The sequence below is a fragment of the Sturnus vulgaris genome, chromosome Z, assembly GCF_052056855.1.
Source record: "Sturnus vulgaris isolate bStuVul1 chromosome Z, bStuVul1.hap1, whole genome shotgun sequence".
Classification (NCBI taxonomy): domain Eukaryota; kingdom Metazoa; phylum Chordata; class Aves; order Passeriformes; family Sturnidae; genus Sturnus; species Sturnus vulgaris.
In genome coordinates, this window is record NC_142283.1 from 49,754,161 (window position 1) to 49,761,319 (window position 7,159).

General features: G+C 47.1%; 1 long non-coding RNA gene across 3 annotated transcripts; it reads right to left on the reverse strand.

Annotated features, from left to right (window-relative positions):
• Nucleotides 1-346: 346 nt before the first annotated feature.
• LOC148219838 (uncharacterized) lies at nucleotides 347-3,982 on the reverse strand. 3 transcript variants are annotated; one of them, XR_015799501.1, is made up of 3 exons: nucleotides 3,550-3,982; nucleotides 1,172-2,842; nucleotides 347-538 (listed from the first exon to the last, which is right to left on the reverse strand). It is a non-coding gene; the product is annotated as an uncharacterized LOC148219838 (long non-coding RNA). The 3 variants fall into 3 exon arrangements; XR_015799502.1 differs by having other exon boundaries at nucleotides 3,827-3,928; XR_015799503.1 differs by having other exon boundaries at nucleotides 3,846-3,916.
• Nucleotides 3,983-7,159: the final 3,177 nt, after the last annotated feature.

Sequence of the window (7,159 nt, forward strand, 5' to 3'; positions counted from 1 at the left end):
GTCGCCCTGGCCAAACCAGACCGCTTGCACCCGGGTCATCTGCAGCGAGCGAGTACGCGGAGTTGAAACCAAGCTTCCCGAAGGCTCCCGTGGTGAGCACGGGATGCACGTCCTCCTGCTACTCATCACCCCCAAACTGTGTTTGTGGGCTCCTTGCCTTATATTTAGCCTCTTTATGGGCGCTTTATGTTCCAGGCGGCCTCTGCGGGGAGCGCTGTGCTGCCGGGTGCTGCGATACGCCGGCGCTGCCCTCGCCGGGAAGCGGCGGTTCGGGCTGCAGCTCAATTCGGGCCGTCCGTGCCGGAGCTGCCGCTGCTGCTCGGGCCGTGCCGCGGCGGGACCCCCGCTGCCCCCGAGTTCTCGGTGCTCTCCGTGGCACCCTGGGCGTGTGCCTGTCCTCTTGTTTTAAATACACCAGTCCCGCGGGATGTTGTGACAGCAAAGTGAGTACACATACAAATAAAAGGCGCCTAACATCGTCAGTGTCGCACTGTAAAAAATGATTGACCACTGTTCTTCAAAAAACCACCAAAAGCACCTAAGATGAATTAAAAATAAAGAGGAATTATAGGCTCTAACACTTGAGTGGGCTCTACAGAATCACATGAAGATGTTACTTCACAGCAATAATAGCAATAATAGCAATAATAGCAATAATAGCAATAATAGCAATAATAGCAATAATAACAATAATAGCAATAATAGGTATCGAATTTATCTGTGTGCACAAGCAGGAAAAAATAACCTTTCTCTTACTTCTCTATGCAATTTCGGAGCCCTAGTGCTGAAATTAGGGTAAGTGGGAAACAATGTGCATAATCACAAGAAAAAAAAAACCACAACGGTTGAAAAGGAGGAGCAGTTGGCAGCACACAAAACATCACGAAGACAGTAGGCTTGTTAGGCACAGGGAATGTTTATCTGGATGTCTGCTCACCCAATTTCTTAATAACAAACACTATTTTTATAACAAAGACGTTATTGGTCCTTGTCATAACGATAATCACTATATGAGCACGATTTTGCCCCTTTTGCTCATGAAAAATGATGGTATTCTGCTGCCGAGAGTATAATGATTTGGAGTGACAAAACTCGGATTTTCATCTCTTCTAGATGCTCTCTCTACATGCATTTCACCCTCGCTTTGCAAAGAAGACTACTTTGCACTTACTTTATTCACTTTACTTCGTTCAGCCACTGCCCTCTGGCCAAGGAGAGCATCCTACTCGGCGATACTCCGGTGGTACAGAAAATCCTGTGAAGAAGATCGCAGTGTTCAGGCACTTGAGTCAATGCAGTGGTTTTGCTAATGCATGCAGGTGTCCAGAAGCAACTGATATAAGAACTTTCTAAATCTGCAGCCATGAAGTTCAAAACTCCTGTAATAACTCCTACACCTCAGACTGTACCTACAAATGTGTACAGCATTATGACCTCAAGGATACTAGCTTTTAAAGTCTGGATCAATGTAATTCTCTCTTTAGGAAGCATCACTTGATGGAAGTGCCTATCTCCTTTTCCTTACCCTTCCCTTCTACTTTGTTATGTCCCTTTATCAAACTACTTGCGTTTAGGTTGGACGGTTTGTAGCTAAACACAGAAACAGATTTTTTAAATGGACACAGAAGTAATGTCATCTGGAACTTCTCTGCGGATGCGGGAGGGAATGGGGCAGGGTTGAAGAACATTTAAACGCACTTTACAGTGCTCTGTTACTGCAACGGTGGCTGCAGAACTGCAACTGGGAAGGGAGGAGTAAGGAGGGGGAAGAGGAGGGAACAGGGCTATTTAAGCGATATTTGAATCCGACTCGCATTTTTAGTGCTGTTTGTGAAGTGCGTCTGGAACTTCCTGAAACCGTTCAGCAAGTGCTGACAAAATATACCTGTCGAGGAGACAAGAAGACATAGAAGTATTTTTTCACTTCTTACTTATTTTGATAGCTGGGCACGCCATTAATAACATTATAAATGTGGCACCTACAGTAGATTTACCATTTTTAATGGTTTCTAATATTTAAATTTTTAGTTTTTGGTATTTGATGTGTTTCCCTGAAATACATATAATTTATATGTTTTTAATATAAATGTTTCTTTAGTTAGGCAAATGCTGCTGTCTACTTAGTTCAGAGTGACTTGCCAAGCTAAGGAAGCCATTTCCTACAGCAGGTACTTTAACAAGGATGACCAACGGTCTTATATATCAAAGAGTAGTCAAACCGCAATGAGATTCAAAGCAGAGAATGTTGGAACATTTTGTTCCAGCCAAAGAGCTAAAAATAACAGCCCCTCCCCGTGCTGGAAAGGGGGTTGATTTTCACATTTGGAAGGGCAAATAGAAATCAGATTATTAATGTAATCAAACAGAAAAATCTGCCCGGAGAGGTGAAGGGTGAAAGTTCTGAAGTGTCAATGTTTAAAAAAAAAAAACCAAAAAAACCCACCCCGGAGTCCAGAGACGGGGCTCTGAACGGGATTTGATGGGTTGTTGGGAGATTTAATAATTTTATACCTTCCTCATGGCACATCAGAATATAATGTTAGAACGAGGTCGTGGTAATGCCAAACTGCACAGCCAAGTGTAATGCTCCAGCCGTTTTGCCACTCGAAGCCAAACGTGAAAGTCTCATTTTCAGCCCGAAAGTAAGCTCATTCCACAGCCTCATGTTTTACTTACCTGCAGAACAGGCTCTCTAAACATGTCAGAAACTGGGAAATTGCTTTGACATACATTTCGGAGATTAAACGCTAAATGTGGTGCACGTCAATAAGGAAATGCTCAGTATGATAATTACACTATCTACGTTACTGAGATATTTGGTTAGAGACTTTCAGCATCCACCCTGTGGGGAAAAAAGAGTTTCTTTACTTGCAGACCGTAGGAGAGAATAAAAGCAAAACAACACCAACCCCAAACACCCACGCTTTTAATCCCCCAATCACTTTTCCTGCAAGCATAGAATGCTTTCCCTTTTTCCAATAAGCGTATTTCCAGACAGCTGTACTTCCCGACTCCCGTGAGCGGCTCGGGGTTTGTTTTTGGATTTAAATGTTTAAAGCACTGTAGAGACGTCGTATTAAAAGAGCCGGCGGCAGCCCGGGGGAGCGGCGTTGTTGCCCAGCAGCTCCGCACAGCGCCCGTCTCCGCGGAGAGCTGCGCTGCCCTGGGGCTCCGGCCGCAGCCCTCCGGCTCCCGGCTCAGCTACGCCAGCCCCGGCATCCCCGCCAGCCGGCCTGCGGGGCTGCCGCAGACAGGAGGGTCGCACCTCCGGCTCTCCAGCCTCCCCGGCGCTGGACGGCAGCCTCGCTGCCCTCGTATCCACTTTATTTTCGTCTGCTCCTACTACACAAACTTTGTGCTGTGCGTGCCCCCCTCTCCTTCCCCCGCCTCCCACTCCCCTCCTCCGGACACAAACATAAACTCTTCGTGATTCGGCTCCTCTGAGGTCTCCGCGTCGGGATGGGGAGGCAGTCCTGGCCTCTTCCTTTCCCGGGGCAAGAAGCTTTCCCTTCCCCACCCAGGGAGCCGGGCTCGGACTTTCACCGTTACCTCGCTCTCGCCCACTAGGAGCAAGGGAGTCCCGCACCTCCGGCCGCCTGCCCCAGCCTCCCTTCGCGTCCCGCCTGCGGGACTTGCAGCTTTTTCCCTTTCTGTCCTCCTGTTTGTCTGCCCGCCTGCCTGCCTGCTTCCCTCTTTATTTTCCCCGCCAGTAACTTAAGCCCAAGCCAAAGGAGGCATAAGGAAAAATACAGCCGTGGGCTCCAGGTCTATAAATACAGCTCGGAGAGAGCGTCCAAAAGTTTAGAAGGAAAGGAAGAAAGCGTACGGAGACAAAAGCCAAGTACCGCTCTGCTGCTGCCGATAGTCTGGCTATGCTCGGGCTTCACGGCGGCCGACTGAGCCTGTCCCCTGTTTGTTTGTGTGGGATTTTTTCGCGAGCGGGGCGGTGGCGGTAGAAGGATCGGAGCATTCATTATTTCAGCTTGAAATACGTGAATTTTAGCCACAAATACCAGTCGATCCACTAGGCAACTTTGCAGCTGCTATTGTGAATTATTGGAAACTTTCCTAATGGGGCTAAAGCCGCTAGTGAGGGGTGATTTTTTAGTTTGGTTTGTGGTTTTGGTGTTGTTTTTGTTTTTTGTTGTTGTTATTTTTTGTTTGTTTTTCTGGGTTTTTTTGGTTGTTGTTGGTTTTTTTTTGTTTGTTTGTTTGGTTTTTTTTGCATCTAGTGAAGCCTAAGAACACTGAGCATTTCCTTGTTCTCTCCTTGTTTTGTGTATGGATCGGAAGGAGAGAGAAAAACAAACAGTCTTGTATTTAAAGGAGGGATAGCGGCGCCCCTGCTCTTTGTCGTCTTAGGCGATACTCTCTTAGAAAGAGTATCTGTCTTCGGAACACGCGTAAGTGATGCTGCCGTCCGCCGTGAAAGTAACACTGGGATGTCAGAGAGGAAATGACCAACATATGTCCGTTGTATCCTAAGTATTTATTCACGTTAACTGCTGTCTTCTTTATCCTACGTAAGGAATTAGTATCAGACTGAAAATATTGCTCTTTCTCAGGAGGGAGCAATAGCCGTTCAGAATAACAGCCAAGGAAATGTGCATATACCGGCTGAAACAGGGAGAAACCGACCTAGTTCTGGAGTTCGTCTCTTTGGGAGATTGGGGTTGTGAGGAGGAAGCAGGTCCGAAGTTAGGGAATGAAAGTAGCAAGCGGAGAAAGTGACTTTCGTTGCGCAGGCAGCCTTTGAAAGCGCAAGGAAGGACATGCCAAGCTGCCCTGCAGCGAGAGTGTGAAGCGGAAGCAGCGAGAGGCCGCAAACCAGCACGGAAAGATGCTGCCCGGAGCGGCCGCCGCCTCCGCCTCAAGCTCCCCAGGACGGGCGGCCCCAGCCACAGCGTCCCCCGGAGGGGAGGGCGCAGGGGGCCTTTCCCCCCGGAGAGCAAAGTCGTCGGCAGCTATTGTGAGATAAAAATATGGGGTGCTGGGGATATAAGGGCAATTCAAAGGAGCAAACAGACGCTTCAGCCTTCAGCGCTGCAGCGTTGCAGACTTCGTGCTTTCTTTGCAGGACAAGCGCAAGGCAAAAAGAAGTACTCCGAGGAATTCTGTAAACTTCAGAGAATCTCTTTTCCGGGCCCTCCTACGTCTTCGACAGGGCAGGGGGTAGCTTTGTCATGCATTGCTACAAAACGGAGCTCGTCACCCTGTCCCCATGGCACTGCCAGCCTAGGGGGAGAGTTGACCAGGCTTGCCAGGCTTTGAGGTTTTTGCTTAATTAGCAGTGGTGAGGGTTGTTCACAGGCATTACTTTTGGTTCAGGGAAAGCATGATGAAATTGAAATCGTGTATCTGCTTTATGTCGAAAAATTCACCCGTGGTCAATGTCTAATGAAACAGCAATATTGCACAGTTTTTGTGGCAGTGGGATTGTGAAGCCATCCCAATACCTCCTCACTGGGCTTGCTCTCACCACATTTGGCATTTACCGCGTGTAACACTTGGAGCGGAGGCTTCCCCACCATGCACATGTGCTGCCACCAGACCACCACAGCTTTACTGATGACAGATTTCTAGTAACTGTACAGTTATTTCCAGGGGATGAATTGCACTGCCAGCCTTCATAACCCTGCAGTCTGCCCTGGGGTGAGCAAGGAGCTAGGGGTGGTGAGGGGACTGAATGCAGATGGGGGTAAAATACCCCACAGGCACAGGGATAGAGAGGTGCAACTCATCCTGCACTCTCAGTTGGCGTTTCTGCTCATTAGGGTGAGACTGACAGCCCTCCAGGAGCAGTGTGTAGCCAGAGCTCAGTCTATTTAAAGCCTCTGCTCTTGCTGCAGACTCCAAGCAGTGTGTGCCAATCCCCTTGGCTTGGCAACATTATTTTTGGCTGCAGCTTTCTCCCACATTGTAGGAAATACAATAAAATTAAAACAAACATAAAAAAGAAAAGAAAAAAAGAAAAAAAAAGAAAAAAAAAAAGAAAAAAGAGATGCAGAGAAAGTGCTCCTGGCAGGGGAAAGAAAGGAGCCCAAGAGTATCATGTCTTCCCTGTCTTGCTATTCTGTAGTCACCTCCTCTTCAGCTGTGGCACCTCTGCCTGCCTAGTGTGGGGTTGTAGGAGTGGGATGAGAAGAGGCAGCATGCAGCATAGCAGTGTAGCCCCACACTGCCTGACATGAGACCTTTTCCACTGCAGTTGCTTGACCTGATTCCCCTGGGCTAAAAGAGAGTGGGCATCACTGTGGTCCATGCCATAGGGGCAGTAGCCTGCCCCTGGGCCCTGGGGCAGCTGGAGAGGATGCAGTTCGGATCACCCTGGTCGGAATTGCAATTTAGGTAGTACAGACCTCTCTATGTGGGCACTGCTGTATTAAGGATGGTGCTGGGTCCCCTTGGTATGATCTGGGTTTAATCTTTATCCTGCCTTTAAGGAGAGATGTTTGGACAAGCTGCAGCTTTGATGGTGCTGAAGAAGTCCCATTTCTAATATTTTCAATTCCACTACCACAGCTCAGTCTTAAAAACAGAGTAGCAATGAAAAAAAGACATTTAAAAAATCCTACTCCTGAACTGAGGCTATGAGAGTTATAGGCACAATGCATTCCAGAAACAAAGAAACCCATTTTTTCTTGGAGAACTTTATCTGTCAAAATTTCACAGAAAACAAGAGAGGATGTGGTTCAGTGGGGGAAAGTAAAACCATAAAGGAAAAAAGAAACTCCTCTTATTGGTGCAGAAGAAAACACCAAATAACATTCCAGTGGAAAAGCAGTGCTTGCTTTTTTTACCTCTAACATCTCTATAGAGAGACTATGATGCAATTATGCAAAATATATTATATACTGAAAAATTGGTAGTATTTCTACTTATGGGCTTAAGTTAATTTTATCTCTTTGAAGAGGCTCATGTATTACTTTCCTTCACGTACTGTGAAGTCTAATAGACCTTTCTTCATGCCCTTTACACGCCTTTCAGGTGCTCCAGCTCCTCCTTCCAAACATATTTTCCTTTCTTTGGCTCAGCAAGACGCAGAAGTGGTTATGATAAAAATGGCAGTGTTGAGGGCCAGGAGGTTAATGGAAGAGGTAAAACTTGCTTTGATTTGGTTTTGCCTTATCAATCAGTACCATTATTGTGACAAGGCTTG